At 46.2% G+C, this 25,257-nt stretch overlaps 1 protein-coding gene across 5 annotated transcripts in view; it reads left to right on the top strand.

The window, feature by feature from the left end:
* SCLY (selenocysteine lyase) overlaps nucleotides 1–25,257 on the top strand; it is a 215,140-nt gene that overhangs the window by 26,531 nt on the left and 163,352 nt on the right. The window contains exon 1 of one of the 5 annotated variants that reach the window (XM_063915805.1): nucleotides 2,336–2,581. The exons of 3 other annotated variants lie outside the window; for them this stretch is intronic. The gene's annotated coding sequence lies outside the window, so the exon portion shown is untranslated. Of the gene's footprint in view, nucleotides 1–2,335; nucleotides 2,582–17,220; nucleotides 17,280–25,257 lie in introns of those variants that run through there. One more of the 5 variants, XM_063915804.1, reaches the window with a different exon arrangement.

Raw genomic sequence — 25,257 nt, 5'->3', positions numbered from 1 at the left:
GGTACCAGACACCACTGTTCAACCTTAGACAGACCCTTTGTATCACGAAAAGAGGGATTCCCATGCCCATGAGCAAGTCACTTTAACCAAACTTACAGTTATTACTAAGGGGAACATTACCAATAAAACCTGCTATATGGATTTATTAAGGAGCGATTGAGTCGCTCGCTAGACGTACACAAACTCTACCGTAAGTGCACATACCATGCGCTCAAGCGCACGCCCGCAGAGGCGCCGTCACGCATTTGCGAGTATGTGCACGCACGCCAGTGAAAGTGCATGTGCAGCGGGTAAGCGCATGAGGTGCATATATGGCAACGTGCTACGTGATATTTTTCTGACTTTGACAAAATCTACACCCCAATGTTATTCCCTGTGGAATACCAGTGTACCCCGCTGCAGAATAGCCATTACCTAGTGTTAAAAATAAGAACGTTTTGAGTTTGCCAAAAGGCATGTGGACGACTCCCCAAATGTATGGAGTAAGGTTTTCTGTCAGATGAGACTAAAATTGAACTTTTCAGCCACCAAGCAAAACGCTATGTCTGGCGCAAACCTAACACATCCCATCACCCCAAGAACACCACCACCACAGTGAAACATGGTGGTGGCAGCATCATGCTGTGGGGATGTTTTTCAGCAGCAGGGACTGGTAAACTGTTTCGAGTCAAGGGAAAGATGGATGGTGCTAAATACAGGGATATTCTTGAGCAAGTGGAGGAGCTGGACTCTAACATATTCATCCAAAGACTAAGCCTGGAAGTCGGATATAGGAACTTTCATAAGCGATTTGGATACTTGCAAACACGGACCTGAGCTTACAAACTGGACCAAGCAGATTCTTGAACCAAGCCAATACAAGGTCCCCATCTCCAACTGCAGTTGGTAAATATTCCATTTGCTTGTACCTGTTCATGGACTGTGGCTATATTCCATTCGCTTGTACCTGTTCCTGGACTGTGGCTATAACATATGGATGAACTTTAATATTTGAGCTCCAGCATAATTTTTTAAATTCTATATATATTTTTATATGGAACTTTTTATTGAATGCAGTGCTATGATATGCCCTTATTTACATAAATAATGTTTTGAACAAATGTTGCAACAATAGGATTATACAGAGTATTTAATAAAATTGTGATATTTTTATCTTATTTAGCTCTTTAGCGCCAATTTGTTCTTGTGTTTATCTATTTGTGGGGACTAACTATCCCAATATTTATTGGCAGCATTTAGTTAAGCAGCTCACGATCAGCGATGCCGCGCATCGTTCATCGCTTGTGCCTCCACACTCAAAGATATGAACGTTCATATCTTTGAGTCGTATCGCCCAGTGTGTGGGGGGTTATTAGTCAAAGCCCAGATCTCAATCCAATTGAGAATCTGTGGTCAGACTTGAAGATTACTGTTTACAAGTGGAAACCATCCAACATGAAGGAGCTGGAGCAGTTTTGCCTTGAGGAATGGGCAAAAACCCCAGTGACAAGATGTGGCAAGCTCAGAGACTTATACAAAGCGACATGCAGCTGTAATTGCCGCAAAAGGTGGCTCTACAAAGTACTGACTTTAGGGTGGTGCATGCTGAAAATTTCTGTTATTTTGTCCTATTTGTTGTTTGCTTCACACAAAAAAGCCCCATCTTCAAAGTTGTATCCATGTTCTGTGAATGAACTGATGCAAACCTGCAAACAATCCATTTTAATTCCAGGTTGAGGCAACAAAACATGAAAAATGCAAAGGGGGGGGGGGGGGGGGGGTTGAATACTTTAGCACGGCACTGTATATACGCACACACTATATTAATATTGATATATGCGCCCAAATTTCTGGGTTTTACAATGGCACATCACCCATAATTTAATTGAACTCTAAATCTGCCTCTTTGCACGCGTTAAACCCAGGTGTAAACCTGTAGCTTCTTTCTGGATTTACTTCTAACACTACATGAGGTTCTTTAGGTATATATAGGCACGTGTTTCAGTGACATTAGATAAAAGTAGAACTGTTACAATATATACAGCCAAAGGCATACAATGCAGTCTTATAGTTCCCTAATCAGCATACAGCCAAATTCATACAGTGCAGCCTATATAGCCACCTATACAGCATGCATACAGTCAGAGCAGTAACTAAGGGGGGGCTAGGGGGGCATGTGACCTGGGCGCCGGATTGGAGGGGGCGCCGCAATGCTTACACCCCCTCCGAGTCCCGATGCGCACAGGTCCCTTCGCAGGAGCAGCACAAAGCAGTCCAGTCTGTGTGTGATGAAACTGAAAATAAACTACAGCTCCCAGAAGCCCTTGCTGCGGGAGCTGTAGTTTACTTTCAGTTTCTTCTATGCTGACTGTCGTGTGCTGCCTGTTGTGCCCTAAGACCAGGCACATGGAACAAGTTACCCCAGCCCCCTCTGCTGCCTTTGATAATCGCAGCAGTGCACTATTGCACTGCTGAGCTGGAAACATGAATGGTCCGAAAAGGGGGCGGAGCTACACGGCACTTTACTCAGTGCCAGGCCAGCCAGCACCATCGAAGAGAGGAGGGGAGAGGAGCAGCAGCAGCACACACCGAAGCCTAAATAGTGAGTGTGACACTGTATGTGTGTGCAACTACTATATGTGTGTGTGTATGAATCTGTTGTGCATGTGTGTGACTGTATGTGAATAGGTGTGTCACTACATATCTGTATGCGTGCTTGTGTGTCACCATACCTCCCAACATGACCCTCTCCAGGAGGGACAGAATGCTCTGCTCCTGGACTTCCCTCTTAATTTATGATTGCAATCACCAGTGCTGAAACACCTTTCTCATCCATTAACCTGTTCAAAACAGGTGCTGGCAATCATAAATTAGGAGAAAATTCCAGAAGCAGAGCATTGTGTCCCTCCTGGAGAGGGTCATGTTAGGAGGTATGGTGTCACTGTATGTATGTATGTATGTATGTATGTATGTATGTATGTATGTATGTGTGACTATGTATTTAATGTATGCGTGCGTGTTTAGATGTGTGACAGTATGTATGTGTGTGATTTTACATATGTATCAATGTATGGGGTATTATTTCCTTGTTAACTTAATCTGTCTAATGTCTAACTAAGGGGGTCATTCTGAGTTGATCGCACGTAGCAATCAACTAGACGCCACCTATGGGGGAGTGTATTTTAGCATAGCAGGGTTGTGATCACTTGTGCAGCCCTGCTATGCTAAAAAAGTTTTGTGTAAAACAAGACCAGCCCTAGACCTACTTACCCTGTGCGAGGGATCTAGCGATGAAGGTACCGGAATTGACATCACACATCCTCCCTCCAAACGCCTGGATACACCTGCGTTCGGATCTCCACGTCTGGGAAACGGTGAGTTGCCCCCCCGGAACGCCTTCCTCCTGTCAATCTTCTTGCGGTCGCCGCTGCGACCGCTTTCTTAGTATGCGGCGTCGCTGCCCGGAGACTGCCATCACCAGGCAATGACGTGCCTGCACAGTGCGGCCGCCGCACACGCGCAGTTCTGAACCGTTTGCACCGCTGCAATGAACCGCAGCGTGCAAACGGGTCGAAAATGACCCCCTGAGTCCAGCTAAATGTCTAGAAAAGAAGCTATATAGCAGCTACCAGCCCTTTGCTCTCATGGAGTATATATGGGTTGGGGTTACGTGGCCGGTGCACGGTCAGCATACCGATGCCAGGATCCCGGCCACCAGAATGCCGTCAGGGGTGAGTGTAAAAAAGCCCCTTGTGGGCTCGCTGCGCTCGCCACAGGTTCTATTCCCACTCTATGGGTGTCGTGGACACCAATGAGTGGAAATAGCCCGTTAGCTGGTACTGGCTGATGGCATTGTCAGTCTTCGCACAGAGTTACACGTGGTGGTGGTGGGTTGGTTGTCTGTGCGTGTGTGTGTGTGTGTGCGTGTGTGTGTGTGTGTGTGGCGCCGGATTACTGTTTTGCCCCGGGTGACAAGAATCCTAGTTTCGGCCCTGCATACAGTGCAGTCTAGTCATCTATGTAGCACACAATTATATACAGTGCAGCTTAAACTCACCTCCAAGCACACATACAGTGCAGTCTAATCACCTACATAGCCAAATACGTACTGTGTAGCCTAGCCATATACAGTGTATATACAGTGTAAACACAGAGTGCAGTCTATATTGTGTCAAAGTCAGAAAAATATCTCTATGCACACTGCCATATTTGCACCTCACACAGGTCTGCGCTGCGCATGCGTGCGCTCTCCCGTGCGTGCGCATACTCGCTGTTGCGGGCACCCGCGGGTGCGCGGTATGTGCATTTACGGTAGAGTTCATGTGTTCGTAGCGTGCGACCCAATCGTTACATATTTCCACTATATAATGTATTTTGTAGATCATGGTCCCTTTGATAGAGTCTGAAAGTTTGGTTAATGTAGAATGTTCATGAACAGAGAAATCCCTCTTTGTTTGATACGAAGGGTCAGACAGGAGTAATACAGTGGTGTTTAGTACCCATCGGAAGAGTATTTAATTAGCAATATTCCGGTGTTGGTTTGAAGCGGATTAATCGCTCGTGCGAATAGTTATGGACATAAGAAGTTTATGAACATTTACTGTATTTGCACTTACTTATCCATGCGGCGGGAAAACCAGTTTCCCTCCCACCTGAGCTGTTGGAAATAGTCACAGCCCACCTGTATGAATCAACCTATGACCTTTTGTTATAATGCGAGGAGGAATTCCTGTGTCCAATAAACAATGAGATTGTAGGGACCATTGAATTGTATTGTGTGTGGGGCATAAATAGACAAGCCGATCACATCCAGCTCTCACTCTTCAACGGTTATCATTGCTGAAAATCGGGAGCTGGATGTCCAGAGGCGCATGCGATCGTTTCCTTTGTGCGTAAGTTTTCTCCGCAATCATATTGTCTTTCTTGATGTTATGGGCCATTTCTCTCTCTCTCTCTCTTCTCTTCTTTCTCTCGTACTCTCCTAAACGTAATAGTATTGTATTGTATTTCCTGTGTAGTTATCTGGTTAGGTAGTCTATGTTATATTGTAGTGTATGACTTGTATTGTATTAATTCTTTTGCAAGTATAACATCCATAATATATATATTAGGCGTTGGACCCTAAGCACGGTATCTGTGTATTTCTTATAGTGTTAAGTATTCACAGAGCGTCGGTGACGCTCAAACAGCTTTTAAGTTAATAAGGTTACACTGTGTTGCATCTACACCCTATCTCTACACTAAGGTTTTACAGCATATTACATTGTTTTTGGTTTAGATTTAAAGGTTTAACATTGTGAGCGTCAGCGCCGCTGGTGATCTCCTCGTGGTCCCGAGCGTCCGCTACGCTATAGCGAATCATTACGTTAGCCGGCAGCCAATAGCGTGCCTGCCTGTGATCTCTCGGCCGTGAGCGAACGTGACGCTTGAGCGTCTCGACCACGGCTAAGCGATCGTTACGCAACGAGCGTACCCTTACGGTACTCCATACGTAAATAGCGTACAGTGTTCTTAGACCTCATAAAGGGTTTTATATAAGATAAATATTTAGCTTTATCAATTGGCGGCTCGTCCTGTCCTTCACATATCTCTGCTAGGTAATTTCAGCAGACATTATCCAGCAGCAAAGGGCGGGAGGTCATATTCCTCGTAGTGCTGTTTGGATAAGCGTCTGCTTCGCTTAGTAAAGGGTGCTGAAGGAATCCGGAACCGGAGGTAAGAACAACACGCTAGTGTCTTTTAAAACTGTTTATTTCTGTCTTGCGTACACACGCACATATCTGCATTTCTTTTTCATTCGTGTATTTTCATATATCACTCTCCTGTTTGCCATTTTATAATTGATAAAACGTGCTAAGAGAGATTTGTCGCTATTTCATAGTTAAAGTGTAAAACCCACATGCAACTCTACCTAAGGTAAAAGGAGAGATTGGTGTGTTGCGCGGTAGACGATCGAGGATCATCTACATTGATAAAAGTGTTAGTTGTGTTGCGGTGGACATTGGTTTTGTGTACACGTGTCTCTAACAAAGGGCTGAGACTCGCGTACGCCAAGGCCGACGCACGCAGCGTAAATTACGCAACGGAGCGTCTGGGTACGCCCACGTAACTCAAGTCACACGACAGTGTTGATTTTTAAGTAGCGCAACAGGCGATAAATAGCGCAACAGGCGATAAGTAGCGCATCAGGCGATAAATAGCGCAAATCTATTTTAAATACGAAATTTAGATTAACAGATCCTTCTCCAAATTCACAACACATCTGGTCTAAAGAAAATTTCTGCGCAGAAATAGAAATAGAAGCAAAAGTGTACGTGTGGTGAGTGAGTGTTTTGTATATATAAGTTTATACAATTTTACAGGTTGAACCACAAGAAGTCGAGTTGTTCTCGCAGAGGTACATACATGTAAGTGACGTGCATGGTGGCTAGGGAGGCATCTCTGGTTAAACATAAAATTTGAGCAGTAGAGAATAGTAGACCAGGAGGTCATACTACAGACCGGGAGGTCCAGGTACAGCAGACTAAGAAGTCTGCCATAAAAGAGAAAAGGGCACAACCCAGGGGGTTGGTGCAAAACCCATATAGGCCAATAAAGCTCTGGCTGAAGGAATTCGCAGCCGAAATTTTCGATTCCACTGGTCGCTCAGTACATAAGATTAGTTACTTATGTGCTGAACGATTGTACCGCACGTAATTGTGTACATTAGTTAATCTGACCAGTACCATTTGTGTACGATCCCGGTCATAAAACTATTTGTACACTCTGATGTGATTTGTGTAATTTTTTATTTTCTGAAGGGAAGTTCGCTGGTCACTCAGGAATTGTCCAACAACCAATAGTTACTGGAAAGAGTAAGTGTTCTGCGGATATCCCTCGCATGTTCCAGTAAATAGAGGTTCATAGGGGCCCTGGGTCGAGTACGCCAGCTCTAAGGCAGTGTGTGGGTCGTATTGGTCGGCGTGGGCGAGTGAGTGGGGTACTCGGTAAACCGCCACCGTCAGCCTATCGTGAACATTTTGGTTTTTGTAAGGGTTCGCTGAAGACCCTGAAATAAGGTCAGAGGTGGTGAAAGCAACGCCTGCAAGTTATGGGGGCCAATTGTTCAGGAAGGGGGCGATCAACCTCGGTTCGGGTTGATTCAGTAAACCGACCAGTCGGGTCGGCAAGGTACGTAATGTGTGAAAAATATGGTTCACATACAGAGGTTTTATGTGATGAATGGGAGAGAATGACAGTGCATGACGGGGAGAAATTCCCAAGAGTAGGTAGCTTTAGATCAGAAGTGTTGCAAAATTTAAGGAGGAGGATATGTCTCATTAAATCAACAAAGAGACGAATCCAACATTATGATTATTTACAGTTATGGCAACAGGAGGGTGAAATACAGAGAGGATTGGCTCTGGCGGCAGGATCTAATCCTATCAAGAAATTGATAGCGACAGCCCCGCCGCCACCATACATATCGGGAGAGAAATTGGTTGCGGAGAATGACGCATTAGGGCAGGGGTGGCCAACCAGTCAGAGACAAAGAGCCAAAAAATCTTGTTAGGTACGTCAAAGAGCCGAAGGTGAGCATGCAAAAATGGGGTGTGGCCTTGTGCCTGCTAGGACACGCCCCTGGTGTAAAATACATTGAAAAAGCCAGATCCACATAAATAAAATTTTAAATCCAGATCCAACATAAAATACATTGAAGAAGTCACTTCCGCATAAAATAATTGAAAAAGCCAGAACCACATAAAATATAATGAAAGATGATTCACATAGTACACTTCAGCTCTCCCATGTGTCACTCCAGCCAGCGTCCTCCTGTCACTCCACTCAGCTCCCCCACGTGTCACTCCTGCTAGCACCCTCCTATGTCACTTCAGCCAGCTCTCCCACGTGTCACTCCTGCTAGCACCCTCCTATGTCACTTCAGCCAGCTCTCCCACGTGTCACTCCTGCTAGCACCCTCCTATGTCACTTCAGCCAGCTCTCCCATGTGTCACTCCTGCCAGCATCCTCCTGTCACTCCACTCAGCTCCCCCACGTGTCACTCCTGCTAACACCCTCCTATGTCACTTCAGTCAGCTCTCCCATGTGTCACTCCTGCTAGAACCCTCATGTGTCACTTCAGCCAGCTCTCCCATGTGTCACTCCTGCTGGCATTCTCCTGTCACTCCACTCAGCTACCCCACGTGTCACTCCAGCTAGCACCCTCATGTGTCACTTCACCCCCCCCCCCATCTCATGCCATTGCAGCAGATCCTTATTACCCCTTTCACACCGCACAAATATCACAGTACCGACCTGGCATATTGCTGTGTCAACACGGCTTGGTGTGCGGTGTGAAAGAGCCATGGTCGAATTCCCGGGTTGCCTGACCCAGTAATTCAACCCGAGTTGTAAGCAGTGTTATTCCCGGGTTGAATACCGTGTCAGCGTAAACGGGTTCCTGGGTCGATGCGACCTGGGACCCGTTTACTACATAGGGAGAGGTGGCGCGGAGATGGCTCATCTCCCAGCGCCACCTCTACCCCCCCCCCCCCCCCCCCCCCCCCCGCTGTTATGGCAACCTGTTAGGGTCCAATGCGGTGTTTCACCTCTAGTATCTGGCTCCCTCAGTCCACAGCCCCCATAGTGCTGCCGCGTGTCTTTCTGGAGTGCAGTGGTTACCAAATCTGTTGTGGTAATGTGACTTCAAGTGTTGGAGCCACATTTAAAGAAAGAAAGAGCCACATACGGCTCAAGAGCCACAGGTTGGCCACCGCTGCATTAGGGTGTAACAAACAAACACTTAGCAACTGTGTAAATGTTAATAAGTTAACTAATGCAAGTATTAACCCGTGCAAGTTGTACCCTGTTTTGAACTTTCCCCAGGAGTGTGATCAAGAAGACGAATCGGCAACAATATCGGCGCTCTCTCTAGCAGCCACCATAGCAGAGACAACAGTAGGCACGGCTCCACCCACGAGATTAGTAACAAAAGCCCCTAGCGGAGGGATAGGTGAGGTCGTATCTACAGGTAAGTACGGCACCATACACTACGCTGAAACCATTTCACCACAGGCTGTAGAACCTACACAGAGTGATGTTAGTAAACTTAATCCTGTTAGGGTAATAGCAGTGCCAAATGGGAAAACTGACACGACAGGAATCACACCTGTTAGGAACATTGCCATGTACAGCCCATTTTCCCGAATGGAATTAAGAACCATAGTGTCTGAATTCCCTGATCCTAGAAAAGATTTAGTTGCTAGCCAGAAATACATCAGAGACCTAGGGAACACTTTAGAGCCCAATAACAAAGACTGGCAGGTATTGCTGAGGGCATGTTTACCCTCAAATATCGACGCAGCTCAATTTTTGGCTGACTGTGGATTAGATCAGGATGTACCTCTTACAGATGTGTACAACAAAGATAACGTAAAAAGAATAAGTTTACAGTTAAAAGAGTATTTCCCAGCAGTAGTTAAGTGGAACAAGATTTTCTCCATTAGACAGAAAGAGTCAGAAACTGCTGCAGAATATTTTCACAGGGCATTACTAGAAATGGCAAAGTACACAGGTATAGAGGACATTAAAACAAACATAAACCATCGAGAAGTAGCAGTATCTGTACTAATGGATGGGTTAAAAGAGACATTAAAGACAAGAGTACAGACCACGCAACCATGTTGGCGAGGTCTGTCGGTGGCTACTTTGAGAGAGGCTGCTATTGATCACGACCGGAATATCACCCGACACAGGGAGTCCCAAGGTGATAAGTTAATGGCCGTAAGTATACAGGCCCTGACCACAAGGCAGCCTTTGTATAAATCACCAAACCCTGTGGGTAAGTCAAATGTGGTAACTTGTTTTTCATGTCATAGACAGGGACACATGGCACAAGACTGTAGAGTGAAAAATTCACAAAACTCATATCAACCCCCTAGACAACGACACGACACACGACATTGGGAGCAAGGTCCGCAGAGACGGAGTTATGAGCCACATACAGGGGAAACAAAAAGATACCCCCCGAACAGAGACTGGCAAGCCACTGGTAGTTCCCATTTAACCCCTTCACAAGCAGTTGCTGCCAGCGGGATTCAGGGAGGTCACCATACCCAATAGGGGTGTGGCCATACCTGTAATCTGCAGCCAGTAAAATTGATTGCAAGTCTTGGGAGTGAACCAGAAATTGCAATCAATGTAGCTGGTAAATCGTTAAACTTTCTTGTAGACACAGGGGCGGCCAAATCAGTGATAAATTCGACAGTGGGCATGAGAACCACTGGTAAGACAATTCCAGCCATAGGGGTAACGGGAGTAGTCCAGCACTACCCTGTTAGCAAACCAGCCGAGATTACAGTAGGGCCGTTACATACCAAGCATTCCTTTTTGCTAGCTGCATCGGCACCGACTAATCTCCTGGGAAGAGACTTATTGTGCAAAATGGGGTGCGTCATTTATTGTACTCCTGAAGGTGTATTCTTGGACATACCTGAGAATCACGCTCAGGAAGTGCGAGACATGTTAGACTCCCCGTCAAAATTAATGTCACATACCATTATGACAAATAGGACTCCATCCCAAGTAGAAGAAATGACATCCCAGATACCAGAGTCACTTTGGACTAAAGATGGACAGGACACTGGATTAATGGCAAACGTAGCTCCGGTAGTTGTACAAGTAAAAGATGGTAGGATAGCTCCAAAAATCCCACAGTACCCTCTGAAGCCAGAGGTGGGAACAGAAAGTGCTGGTTGCGCGGCAGGCGTCTTAACCCAAAAGCACGGTGATGCCAGCAGGCCGGTAGCATACTACAGCGCTCAGCTAGACACGGTAGCGCGATCCCTCCCCACATGCTTGCGAAGCGTTGCTGCGATAGCATTGCTAGTAACGAAAAGCGAAGATGTAGTGCTAGGTCACAACCTCACAATTCATACACCACATGCAGTGTCAGCCTTGCTAAATTCTGCCCAAACCAGGCACGTCTCATCAGCACGGTTTACAAGATGGGAATTGGCACTAATGGCCCCCGTAAACATCACCATAAGGAGATGCAGTGCATTAAACCCTGCAACATATCTCCCAGGTGTGCCTGGACAGGCACAAAGGGTGGAGGATGAGAGTGGTGGGGAAGGAGAATTTAACACAAAGGAAGACACACATGATTGTATGGAATATTTGACCCAAAATTTTACCGCAAGGCCTGACATCAGTGACAATCCACTGGAAGATGTAGATCTAACTTTCTACACGGATGGTAGTTGTCACAGACAGTCAGACTCGGGAGACTTGTGTACTGGATACGCAGTCGTAGATGACCAAGGCACCATAGAAGCGGAACCGCTAGGCCCACCTCACTCAGCCCAGGTTGCTGAACTGGTCGCCCTAACCAGAGCATGTGAATTGGCTAAGGGCAAATCAGCCAATATCTACACCGACTCTAGATACGCATTCGGGGTAGTCCATGATTTCGGAGCCCTATGGCGCCTCAGAAATTTCATGACGGCAGCTGGTACACCGGTAGCGCATGCAGCTCACATCAAAAGGCTTCTAACAGCGATACAGGAACCCGACAGAGTGGCTGTTATCAAGTGTAAAGCACACACATATAGCCAGGACCCAGTATCACTTGGTAACAGCCGAGCAGACGAAGCAGCTAAGTTAGCAGCTGGTACCCCCAGACAGACAGACACCACACAACTGATGGTATTTCATACCATCAACACACAGAAGTTGTGTGAGATGCAAAATTTGTGTTCCACACAGGAAAAGGCAGTCTGGAAGGCAAAGGGATATGGCCAGGAGTCCTCAGGACTCTGGACGGATGGACAAGGTAAACCGGTGGCCCCCAGAGCATATCTCCCATGTTTAGCTGAGGCAGCTCACGGGCTGACTCATCTGGGCAAGGAGGGAATGTGCAAGTTGGTAAGAGCATATTGGTGCGCCCCAGGATTTTCATCTCATGCAAGTAAGAGAGCAATGTCATGCCTTACCTGTTTGAGAAAGAACATCGGAAAAGCAATACCAACAGAACCATCTCATATCCCACCTGCAGGCGGCCCTTTCCAGGTAATACAGATTGACTTCATTCAATTACCCCCTTGTCGAAATTTGAAATATGTACTTGTTTGTATAGATGTTTTCTCAAATTGGGTCGAAGCATTTCCTGCGGCCACAAATACCGCTATGTTTACTGCTAAGAAAATTGTGCAGGAATTTGTATGTAGATATGGTATCCCTAGAATAATTGAAAGTGATAGGGGTACCCATTTTACAGGTGATGTCTTTCAAGGAATGTGTAAGTTGATGGGAATTGATAGCAAGCTGCACACTCCATACCGTCCACAGGCGAGTGCGAAGGTAGAAAGAGTGAACAGCACTATTAAAAATAAACTGAGCAAAGTTATGGCAGAGACAGGATTGACATGGCCAGAAGCTCTACCCATTGTACTGTACAGCATCAGAACCACTCCCAGGTCCCCTCTTAATCTGTCCCCTTTTGAAATCTTGTTTGGTCGACAACCGCATGTTATGATTAACCCTCAGGATGATTTGAAGTGTAACAATGAAGTGACTGTAAAGTACCTGGTTAATATGAGTAAACAGCTAAGGAATCAAAATGATAATTTGAAGTTAGTGATTCCTGATTTACCAGATAGTAATTGTCATGACATTGAACCTGGGGATTATGTAATGATACGGAATTTTCTACGCTCAGGTTGCCTTATTGACAGATGGGAAGGACCATACCAAGTCTTATTGACTAGCACTACAGCATTGAAAGTTGCCGAGAGAGAGACTTGGGTTCATTCGTCCCATTGTAAGAAGGTTGCTGATCCAGAGAGGTCCCGTGATAAGGAACAGACGGTAGAGGAAGTTGTATCACTGGAGTGTCTGTTCCAGGAGGACTGAGGCGGCACCTGAGCATTGAGAATCACAAGATCAAAAGCAGTTGTCGATTCCCTGTTCTCTTTTATTGTTTTTCTCCACTTCCCATCCCCCCTCCCTCAAATTATTTTTCCCCCTTCTCATTCTTCTTCGTTTCCTCCTATAAGATGGACTTGCCCCAAGAGACTGTGATCCGGATTTTCCTGTTGACCATGATGTTGACCAGAGCAGTCTGTTCCGGCGAGAGTACCATGGAGGTCGAGAGAGGTTCTGGAATGGGTTCTGATGACAGAGATGGAGGCGTAGTTTCCCAAGAACAACATAATCAACAAGCAAAGGCGAGTATCAGAAAACGATCCGATAGCATTGACCACAGAAGGAATTGTGAAGGATTGTTAGCTGAAGAAAACTGTATCTGTAGGCTCTGTGACAACGTAGTTGAGGATGGGTGCATCAAGAAATGCCAATCCAGTTTTAATATCCACATGGACCGGCATCCATTGAGTGACTATCACTCCTTAGTGGGTAGTGTGCTAAATCAAACAGATTGTTGGGTATGCTCTCAAGTACCTCAAGGTCATAGCAAATCAGGACTAGTACCATTTCCTTTAACGATAGGGGAGGTACTTGAGCTAAGTGGTGGGAGGCCGGTGGACAGGAGGTTTAATATCTCCAGTCCTCCTAGTTTGAAGCTCCACCAATATCATGTGGATAGATCCCTCATATGTTTTAACATTTCCAATCCCCGAAAGCCGGGAAATTGGGAAGTGTCATGGAGTAACCAAACCATGACCTTTTCATATAGAGCAGATAGAATGCCTACAGATACAGAACTTATACGCCACATAGCCAGTAGAGGAAAATCTTTCCGATATAGGTATACCCTAGGAAATAGGATTACGAGAGTTGGAGAGGTATCACCAGGATACTGTGCACATATCGTACAAGCTGATACGTGTACTAGACAGATGGGAGAATTAGGGTTAGAAGATTTCACATGGAAGATGTGTAATATGGTTATGTCCTACTCCGTCCCATATGTTCTCCCCGATGATGCATATTTCATATGCGGGAGGAAGGCGTATAAGTGGCTTGCCCCAAACTCTGAAGGATTGTGTTATATTGGAAAAGTACTGCCTGAAGTAATGACTGTATCACATGCCAAAATGAAAGATATACACCGTGTTGCCCAAGCTCCTTATACTCACACCCATTACGAGCACGTAGTTAAACGGCACCTGATAGAAAGAACAGAGCATCCGGCCTCTGACATGATCCATGAATCCACCGGGATTCAGGTTCTAATCGCGTTAGATTTCACTTGCACCGCCAGAGGAGTGTTGAATTATAAATACATATCTGCGCTCGCAAATTTGTTAGACAATATCACAGAAATGTATGATGACACGTTTAGGTATACTGGAAGAGAACTTCAAGCTTATAAAACAGAACTAGTTCAGCATAGAATGATTCTCAATTATCTCACGGCAGTAACAGGTGGATATTGTGTCACACTGGCAACGCAGTACGGCGTGAAATGTTGCACATATATTACAAATAGTACCGAGGACCCGGTCGAGGTCATAGACCAAAAGATGGACGACATTCTCCAATTGAAGTGGGAATTTCGCAGGAGACACAATCTCACTCTTGCTGCTGTAGGTAATGAGCTGACTGGTTGGGTGTCATGGTTGAACCCGCGAAATTGGTTCTCTGGTTTAGGAGAATGGGCTCAAGGAGTCATAATGGATGTTGGGAAGTTTCTCCTATGTATCTTAGGTGTTATCATAACGATTGGCTTGATATTTAGATGCGGTCAGGCTTTAACGAAGTGTAAACGAAGTACCAGGGTGATGAGTTTAAGGAGTGAGGAAATTGTAATTCCAATGGATTTGATTTATGACCCAAATGTAGAAACAATGATGTGATGAAAATGCGATTTCTACGGTCCGTTTCTTTCACCTGTTTTTCCGTTTTCCTCCAAGGTAAAAAGACCCACTTGGACGAGGAATTTGATGAGCCGATATACAGACAACAGATGGATTAAAGAAGAAGTTTTGACAACCTGATACGCAGATTTTTGATGAACTTTGCCATAGATCCCCAGTTTCCCTAGAAATTTTAAAATTACGCTAGCCCAACACTTTTGTAAATCTATGGACATTGACAAAGCTTTTGCTCGCACCTTATGGGCAAAAGCACAAAGAAGACTGCATTCAACAGACACCGAACAAGACTTCAACCGACAAATGTTCATTTACCTGACATAGAATACCACTGCATTTACCGTAATTATGTCTTTTCTTCATCTCTACAACCTTCAGGTAATTACACACATAGTATAAGGAATACAGGCACAGATATCAGCAATCACATATTCCCCCATTCATGTATCATCAACTAAAATGTGCTCCCCATTTTGTTCAAAAACCGAAAAGAGCTTGGTAAAGTTTGACAGCCCATCCACAGACCCGTACCACGGGATAAGAAGGAATTCAAATGTATACTTCGCAATACCTCGAAGCTTGATTTAAAACACGTACGGCACGATGATACATGACCCCCAAGCACGGATTCATACACACATGCTTCTGCTATCACACTAGGTCATACCCTTTCCCACCTTCTCCTCTCCTCCCCTACCCAACCATGTAAATGTATTAACCCCTGACATATATTTTTCTCGTTTTGAAATGTTTTAGGAAGTGGCAGTTATTGTTGACTGCCAAAGGGTGGACTGTCAAAGTCAGAAAAATATCTCTATGCACACTGCCATATTTGCACCTCACACAGGTCTGCGCTGCGCATGCGTGCGCATACTCGCTGTTGCGGGCACCCGCGGGTGCGCGGTATGTGCATTTACGGTAGAGTTCATGTGTTCGTAGCGTGCGACCCAATCGTTACATATTTCCACTATATAATGTATTTTGTAGATCATGGTCCCTTTGATAGAGTCTGAAAGTTTGGTTAATGTAGAATGTTCATGAACAGAGAAATCCCTCTTTGTTTGATACTAAGGGTCAGACAGGAGTAATACAGTGGTGTTTAGTACCCATCGGAAGAGTATTTAATTAGCAATATTCCGGTGTTGGTTTGAAGCGGATTAATCGCTCGTGCGAATAGTTATGGACATAAGAAGTTTATGAACATTTACTGTATTTGCACTTACTTATCCATGCGGCGGGAAAACCAGTTTCCCTCCCACCTGAGCTGTTGGAAATAGTCACAGCCCACCTGTATGAATCAACCTATGACCTTTTGTTATAATGCGAGGAGGAATTCCTGTGTCCAATAAACAATGAGATTGTAGGGACCATTGAATTGTATTGTGTGTGGGGCATAAATAGACAAGCCGATCACATCCAGCTCTCACTCTTCAACGGTTATCATTGCTGAAAATCGGGAGCTGGATGTCCAGAGGCGCATGCGATCGTTTCCTTTGTGCGTAAGTTTTCTCCGCAATCATATTGTCTTTCTTGATGTTATGGGCCATTTCTCTCTCTCTCTCTCTTCTCTTCTTTCTCTCGTACTCTCCTAAACGTAATAGTATTGTATTGTATTTCCTGTGTAGTTATCTGGTTAGGTAGTCTATGTTATATTGTAGTGTATGACTTGTATTGTATTAATTCTTTTGCAAGTATAACATCCATAATATATATATTAGGCGTTGGACCCTAAGCACGGTATCTGTGTATTTCTTATAGTGTTAAGTATTCACAGAGCGTCGGTGACGCTCAAACAGCTTTTAAGTTAATAAGGTTACACTGTGTTGCATCTACACCCTATCTCTACACTAAGGTTTTACAGCATATTACATTGTTTTTGGTTTAGATTTAAAGGTTTAACATTGTGAGCGTCAGCGCCGCTGGTGATCTCCTCGTGGTCCCGAGCGTCCGCTACGCTATAGCGAATCATTACGTTAGCCGGCAGCCAATAGCGTGCCTGCCTGTGATCTCTCGGCCGTGAGCGAACGTGACGCTTGAGCGTCTCGACCACGGCTAAGCGATCGTTACGCAACGAGCGTACCCTTACGGTACTCCATACGTAAATAGCGTACAGTGTTCTTAGACCTCATAAAGGGTTTTATATAAGATAAATATTTAGCTTTATCAATTGTTACCTATACAGCATACACATACTTACAAGTTACCTACACAGCCAAATACATACAGTGTAGACTATAACCACCTATACAGTACACAGATACGTACAAACAACACAGCGCAGTAAATGATTACACTGCCTGCAGTAGGTCAGGGTCACACTTTTAACAGAGGAACAGGCTCTACTCATTATACATGTGCATTGTGCATGTGCACGTGACTGGACAATCTTGCTACTTCTCTTCTCTATGGTTTTACACTATCCCTTCGAGCCCGCCTCCCGTGCTCTCTATGATCTTTCCTCCCTGCTCTGCGTGAATGAGTAGTTATGTGAGTGTGTATATAGAATGTAATATAATATAATATAGCGTGTGATGATCTATATAATAACCCCAGTGCTGCTGTGTAAGTGACTTGTCACTGAGCTATATTAAGGATGTAGTGTGTAGTAGACAGTCTCCTCCAAACCTCACTATCTATTTGCCTACAACCTGGTGGCTTAGCTACTTGATGGCGCTTCGTGTGTTATGGAACCACAAGTCCCAGCAAGAGAAGGGGGTTCTCATGTCACTCTATACATAATGCTTTTAAAAGTATATGCATTGGCAGACTGATGAATATGTAACTTTTTTAACACACTTTTAACAGTGGTAATCTGCAGAATTTACCATCAAATCTTATATTTTTATTTGTCACTCACAACAATATGCTGTAATGGAAAAACTTATGATGTAAAAGCTACCCTGACACTTATGAGGAGAATTCAGTACGGTAGCACAACCAATTCAGTACAGACGGGTGGCACGTCACATCCATCCGCAGAGATGTACGCTGGAAAACATGCACTGTCAGCAGTATGTGACTGATATATGCACAGCCACGCCTCGCTGCAAAGTACACAGCACTTTGGTTACTATACTAACTGATTTATTTTACTGCTTTAATGATTAAAAAAGACACACCTATAATGCACCCTTCAGAGTAATGGTCCCTACACACTTGTCGATGTTTCCGATGTGGACGATGTTCGTTTTCAACGACCATCATCCAAATTGGCTTGCTCTGCTAAATGAGGGAAAACCAACGATGAACGATCGCACGCATCGTTCATCATTGGTGCCTACACACTAAATGCCATAAATTATATATTGTTCACTTATGAGCGATTTCGTTCATATCGCCAAGTGTGTAGGGCCCATAATAAGATTTTACTTACCGATAAATCTATTTCTCGTAGTCCGTAGTGGATGCTGGGGACTCCGTCAGGACCATGGGGATTAGCGGCTCCGCAGGAGACAGGGCACAAAAATAAAGCTTTAGGATCAGGTGGTGTGCACTGGCTCCTCCCCCTATGACCCTCCTCCAAGCCTCAGGATACTGTGCCCGGACGAGCATACACAATAAGGAAGGATTTTGAATCCCGGGTAAGACTCATACCAGCCACACCAATCACACCGTACAACTTGTGATCTGAACCCAGTTAACAGTATGACAACGTAGGAGCCTCTGAACAGACGGCTCACAACAATAACAACCCGATTTCTTTGTAACAATAACTATGTACAAGTATTGCAGACAATCCGCACTTGGGATGGGCGCCCAGCATCCACTACGGACTACGAGAAATAGATTTATCGGTAAGTAAAATCTTATTTTCTCTAACGTCCTAGTGGATGCTGGGGACTCCGTCAGGACCATGGGGATTATACCAAAGCTCCCAAACGGGCGGGAGAGTGCGGATGACTCTGCAGCACCGAATGAGAGAACTCCAGGTTCTCTTTAGCCAGGGTATCAAATTTGTAGAATTTTACAAACGTGTTCTCCCCCGACCACGTAGCTGCTCGGCAGAGTTGTAATGCCGAGACCCCTCGGGCAGCCGCCCAGGATGAGCCCACCTTCCTTGTGGAATGGGCCTTGACAGATTTAGGCTGTGGCAGGCCTGCCACAGAATGTGCAAGTTGAATTGTGCTACAAATCCAACGAGCAATCGTCTGCTTAGAAGCAGGAGCACCCAGCTTGTTGGGTGCATACAGTATAAACAGCGAGTCAGATTTTCTGACTCCAGCCGTCCTTGAAATATATATTTTCAATGCCCTGACAACGTCCAGCAACTTGGAATCCTCCAAATCGCTAGTAGCCGCAGGCACCACAATAGGCTGGTTCAGGTGAAACGCTGACACCACCTTAGGCAGAAAATGAGGACGCGTCCGCAGTTCTGCCCTGTCCGAATGGAAAATCAGATATGGGCTTTTATACGATAAAGCCGCCAATTCTAACACTCTCCTGGCTGAAGCCAGGGCCAGTAGCATGGTTACTTTCCATGTAAGATATTTCAAATCCGCCGATTTGAGTGGCTCAAACCAATGGGATTTGAGAAAATCCAAAACTACATTAAGGTCCCACGGAGCCACTGGGGGCACAACCGGGGGCTGTATATGTAGTACTCCTTTTACAAAAGTCTGGACTTCAGGAACTGAAGCCAATTCTTTCTGGAAGAAAATCGACAGGGCCGAAATTTGAACCTTAATGGACCCCAACTTGAGGCCCATAGACAATCCTGTTTGCAGGAAATGTAGGAATCGACCCAATTGAAATTCCTCCGTGGGGGCCTTCCTGGCCTCACACCACGCAACATATTTTCTCCAAATGCGGTGATAATGTTGTGCAGTCACCTCCTTCCTGGCTTTTACCAGTGTAGGAATGACCTCTTCCGGAATGCCTTTTTCCCTTAGAATTCGGCGTTCAACCGCCATGCCGTCAAACGCAGCCGCGGTAAGTCTTGGAATAGACACGGTCCCTGCTGAAGCAGGTCCCGTCTTAGAGGTAGAGGCCACGGATCTTCCGTGAGCATCTCCTGAAGTTCCGGGTACCAAGTTCTTCTTGGCCAATCCGGAGCCACGAGTATCGTTCTTACTCCCCTTTGCCGTATAATTCTCAGTACTTTTGGTATGAGAGGCAGAGGAGGAAACACATACACTGACTGGAACACCCACGGCGTTACCAGAGCGTCCACAGCTATTGCCTGAGGGTCTCTTGACCTGGCGCAATACCTGTCCAGTTTTTTGTTGAGGCGAGACGCCATCATGTCCACCTTTGGTTTTTCCCAACGGTTCACAATCATGTGGAAGACTTCTGGATGAAGTCCCCACTCTCCCGGGTGTAGATCGTGTCTGCTGAGGAAGTCTGCTTCCCAGTTGTCCACTCCCGGAATGAACACTGCTGACAGTGCTATCACATGATCTTCCGCCCAGCGAAGAATCCTTGCAGCTTCTGCCATTGCTCTCCTGCTTCTTGTGCCGCCCTGTCTGTTTACGTGGGCGACTGCCGTGATGTTGTCCGACTGGATTAACACCGGCTGACCCTGAAGCAGGGGTTTTGCCAGGCTTAGAGCATTGTAAATCGCTCTTAGCTCCAGTATATTTATGTGAAGAGACATCTCCAGGTTTGACCATACTCCCTGGAAGTTTCTTCCCTGTGTGACCGCTCCCCAGCCTCTCAGACTGGCATCCGTGGTCACCAGGACCCAGTCCTGTATGCCGAATCTGCGGCCCTCTAACAGATGAGCACTCTGCAACCACCACAGAAGAGACACCCTTGTCCGTGGCGACAAGGTTATCCGCTGATGCATCTGCAGATGCGATCCGGACCATTTGTCCAGCAGATCCCACTGAAAAGTTCGTGCGTGGAATCTGCCGAATGGAATCGCTTCGTAAGAAGCCACCATCTTTCCCAGGACTCTTGTGCATTGATGCACAGACACTTTCCCTGGTTTTAGGAGGTTCCTGACAAGTTCGGATAACTCCTTGGCTTTCTCCTCCGGAAGAAACACCTTTTTCTGAACCGTGTCCAGAATCATTCCCAGGAACAGCAGACGTGTCGTCGGGGTCAATTGAGATTTTGGAAAATTCAGAATCCACCCGTGCTGTTGCAGCACTATTTGGGTTAGTGCTACTACGTCCCCCAGCTGTTCCCTGGACCGTGCCCTTATCAGGAGATCATCCAAGTAAGGGATAATTAATACGCCTTTTCTTCGTAGAAGAAACATCATTTCGGCCATTACCTTGGTAAAGACCCGAGGTGCCGTGGACAATCCAAACGGCAGCGTCTGAAACTGATAATGACAGTTTTGCACCACGAACCTGAGGTACCCTTGATGTGAAGGGCAAATTGGGACATGCAGGTAAGCATCCTTGATGTCCAGGGACACCATAAAGTCCCCTTCTTCCAGATTCGCTATCACTGCTCTGAGTGACTCCATCTTGAACTTGAATTTTTGTATGTACAGGTTCAAAGATTTCAGATTTAGAATAGGTCTTACCGAGCCGTCCGGCTTCGGTACCACAAATAGTGTGGAATAATACCCCTTTCCCTGTTGTAGGAGGGGTACCTTGACTATCACCTGCTGAGAATACAGCTTGTGAATGGCTTCCAATACCGTCGCCCTGTCTGAGGGAGACGTTGGCAGAGCAGACTTTAGGAACCGGCGAGGGGGAGACTTCTCGAATTCCAACCTGTAACCCTGAGATATTATCTGCAGGATCCAGGGGTCCACCTGTGAGTGAGCCCACTGTGCGCTGAAATTCTTGAGTCGACCCCCCACCGCCCCTGAGTCCGCTTGTAAAGCCCCAACGTCATGCTGAGGGCTTTGCAGAAGCCGGGGGGGGCTTCTGCTCCTGGGAAGAAGTTGCTTGGTGCACTCTCTTACCCTTTCCTTTGCCTCGGGGCAAATATGACTGTCCTTTCGCCCGCTTGTTCCTATAGGAACGAAAGGACTGCGGCTGAAAAGACGGTGTCTTTTTCTGTTGGGAGGGGACCTGAGGTAAAAAGGTGGATTTCCCGGCTGTTGCCGTGGCCACCAAATCCGATAGACCGACCCCAAATAATTCCTCCCCCTTATACGGCAATACTTCCATATGCCGTTTGGAATCCGCATCACCTGACCATTGTCGCATCCATAAACTTCTTCTGGCAGATATGGACATCGCACTTACTCTCGATGCCAGAGTGCAAATATCCCTCTGTGCATCTCGCATATATAGAAATGCATCCTTTAAATGCTCTATAGTCAGTAAAATACTGTCCCTATCCAGGGTATCAATATTTTCAGTCAGGGAATCCGACCAAACCACCCCAGCACTGCACATCCATGCAGAGGCGATGGCTGGTCGCAGTATAACACCAGTATGAGTGTATATACTTTTCAGGGTAGTTTCCAGCCTCCTATCTGCTGGATCCTTGAGGGCGGCCGTTTCAGGAGACGGTAACGCCACTTGTTTTGATAAGCGTGTGAGCGCCTTATCCACCCTAGGGGGTGTTTCCCAGCGCGCCCTAACCTCTGGCGGGAAAGGATATAATGCCAATAACTTCTTTGAAATTAGCAGTTTTCTATCGGGGTTAACCCACGCTTCATCACACACTTCATTCAATTCGTCTGATTCAGGAAAAACTACAGGTAGTTTTTTCAGACCCCACATAATACCCCTTTTTGTGGTACATGCAGTATCAGAGATATGTAAAGCCTCCTTCATTGCCGTGATCATATAACGTGTGGCCCTACTGGAAAATACGTTTGTTTCTTCACCGTCGACACTAGATTCGGTGTCCGTGTCTGTGTCTGTGTCGACCGACTGAGGTAAAGGGCGTTTTACAGCCCCTGACGGTGTCTGAGACGCCTGTACAGGTACTAACTGGTTTTCCGGCCGTCTCATGTCGTCAACTGATTTTTGTAATGTGCTGACATTATCACGTAATTCCATAAATAAGGCCATCCATTCCGGTGTCGACTCCCTAGGGGGTGACATCACCATTACCGGCAATTGCTCCGCCTCCACACCAACATCGTCCTCATACATGTCGACACACACGTACCGACACACAGCAGACACACAGGGAATGCTCTTATCGAAGACAGGACCCCACTAGCCCTTTGGGGAGACAGAGGGAGAGTTTGCCAGCACACACCCAAGCGCTATAAATATATAGGAACAACCCTATAGAAGTGTTGTCTCCCTTATAGCAGCTTAATATATATCAAAAACGCCAAAAAAAGTGCCCCCCCCTCTCTTTTTTACCCTGTTTCTGTAGTGCAGTGCAGGGGAGAGTCCTGGGAGCCTTCCTCGCAGCGGAGCTGAGCAGGAAAATGGCGCTGTGTGCTGAGGAGATAGGCCCCGCCCCCTATTTCGGCGGGCTCTTCTCCGGAGTTTGTGAGACCTGGCAGGGGTTAAATACATCCATATAGCCCCAAGGGCTATATGTGATATATTTTTTAGCCAGAACAAGGTATTCTCATTGCTGCCCAGGGCGCCCCCTGCAGCGCCCTGCACCCTCCGTGACCGCTGGTGTGAAGTGTGTGACAACAATGGCGCACAGCTGCAGTGCTGTGCGCTACCTCATGAAGACTGAAAAGTCTTCTGCCGCCGGTTTCTGGACCTCTTCGCTTTTCGGCATCTGTAAGGGGGTCGGCGGCGCGGCTCCGAGACCGGACTCCATGGCTGGGCCTGTGTTCGATCCCTCTGGAGCTAATGGTGTCCAGTAGCCTAAGAAGCCAATCCATCCTGCACGCAGGTGAGTTCACTTGTTCTCCCCTAAGTCCCTCGTTGCAGTGAGCCTGTTGCCAGCAGGACTCACTGAAAATAAAAAACCTAAAAACTTTTTCTAAGCAGCTCTTTAGGAGAGCCACCTAGATTGCACCCCTGCTCGGACGGGCACAAAAACCTAACTGAGGCTTGGAGGAGGGTCATAGGGGGAGGAGCCAGTGCACACCACCTGATCCTAAAGCTTTATTTTTGTGCCCTGTCTCCTGCGGAGCCGCTAATCCCCATGGTCCTGACGGAGTCCCCAGCATCCACTAGGACGTTAGAGAAAATACGATAGGAAAAAAAAACAGGATGTCGCTAATGGTCAATGCTCAATATTTGTATGCTCTAAAACCTGGACTGTTGGGGTGCCTTGGGGACTGCGTTTGGGAACCATTGGCTAAAGGGGCCTACACGTTGATCGATCATCGTTAATACATGCCAGTCAATTTGTATGATACAGATGTATGTACTCTCACATCGTCCAAATTGATCATCAGTATCGTCCAGTGTGTATCGTTGGTTGATAATATTGATGGTCGAAAACATTGGCCAGTGTGTAGGCCCTTTTAGAGACTTAATAATGGTCATAAGTTTTTTCAGCCATTTTTTATTTCTTTTGCTTCACAATTATTCTGTCTGGGCAGTATGTATTAAAGTTTTGAGAAGAGGTTAAAATATTATTCATGTTGACAGTGTAAAGGGCTAATTTGGTTAAAGTTTGAAATTTTGTCCATGTAGTCTGTGATGCTGTAGGGCAATGATTCCCAATTATAGTCTTCAGGGAATCTAACAGTGCATGTTTTCCACATCTCCTTTCTAAAGCGCAGGTGTAGTCATTTCTGACTGACACATTTTCAAAGATTCGCAGTACTAAAGATTTAATTTGTGATTATTTGAGGAGACCTGGAACACATGCACTGTTAGGGATCCCGGAGGACTGGAGTTGGGAAACACTGCTGTGGGGAATAAATCTGCACATCACCATAGTTTTCTGCAATTTTGTTGGACCCTCCATTTTACATCCTTAGCAGCAGTGGTGGAACTTATGAGTGATGGGCCCAGGTGCAAAAATATAATTTGTCCCCCTCCACCCCAACCCAAGTTCACAATATGTCACATGGCAGTGGGTGACAGAAGAGGCAGAGCGTGACAGCGTAAGACAAGGGGAGGCAGAGGATGACTGCTGAAAGCAGCGAGAGGCAGAGGGTGACAGGGAGAGACAGTGGGTGACATGGGTATAAGCAAAATGTCTTGCGCAGTGCAGAGAGGAGGGGGCATGTACCCTGGTGGGTGCAAGAATACAGCAACCCCCACACCTCGGTCAGGCAGACTCTGACAGTGCCAGTTACACTGGTTGTGAGTTGCTTTTATAATTCACAGAGAGGAGTGAATAAAAGAAATGCACAGCTGTCTGTTATATAGAGGCTGTGATCATCAGCATCAGAGCTGAAAGGTGGCAGGACTGCTTTATCAGTCTGGCGCTCACAAGGTCAGCCTTGCCTACCTTAGGTAAGTGGTAGGTCCCGCAGGCAGTGGGGCCCACCCTGCTCTCTGCATTGGGCCATTCATCCGACATTACTCAAAATGGTCTGTTGCTGGTCTGGGCAGCAGTGAGTGGGCCCCTTAGTCCTCAGGGGCCCTGATGCAATGCACCTGCTACATCAATGCTATTTCCGTCTCTGGTTATAGACCTTGTTGACTGTATTTGTGCCTTTTCTCAATATTATAGT

This window comes from Pseudophryne corroboree, chromosome 4, assembly GCF_028390025.1.
Source record: "Pseudophryne corroboree isolate aPseCor3 chromosome 4, aPseCor3.hap2, whole genome shotgun sequence".
In the NCBI taxonomy this organism is placed as follows: domain Eukaryota; kingdom Metazoa; phylum Chordata; class Amphibia; order Anura; family Myobatrachidae; genus Pseudophryne; species Pseudophryne corroboree.
Note: the sequence above shows the minus strand (reverse complement) of the source record. Positions and strands in the feature narration are given on the sequence as shown.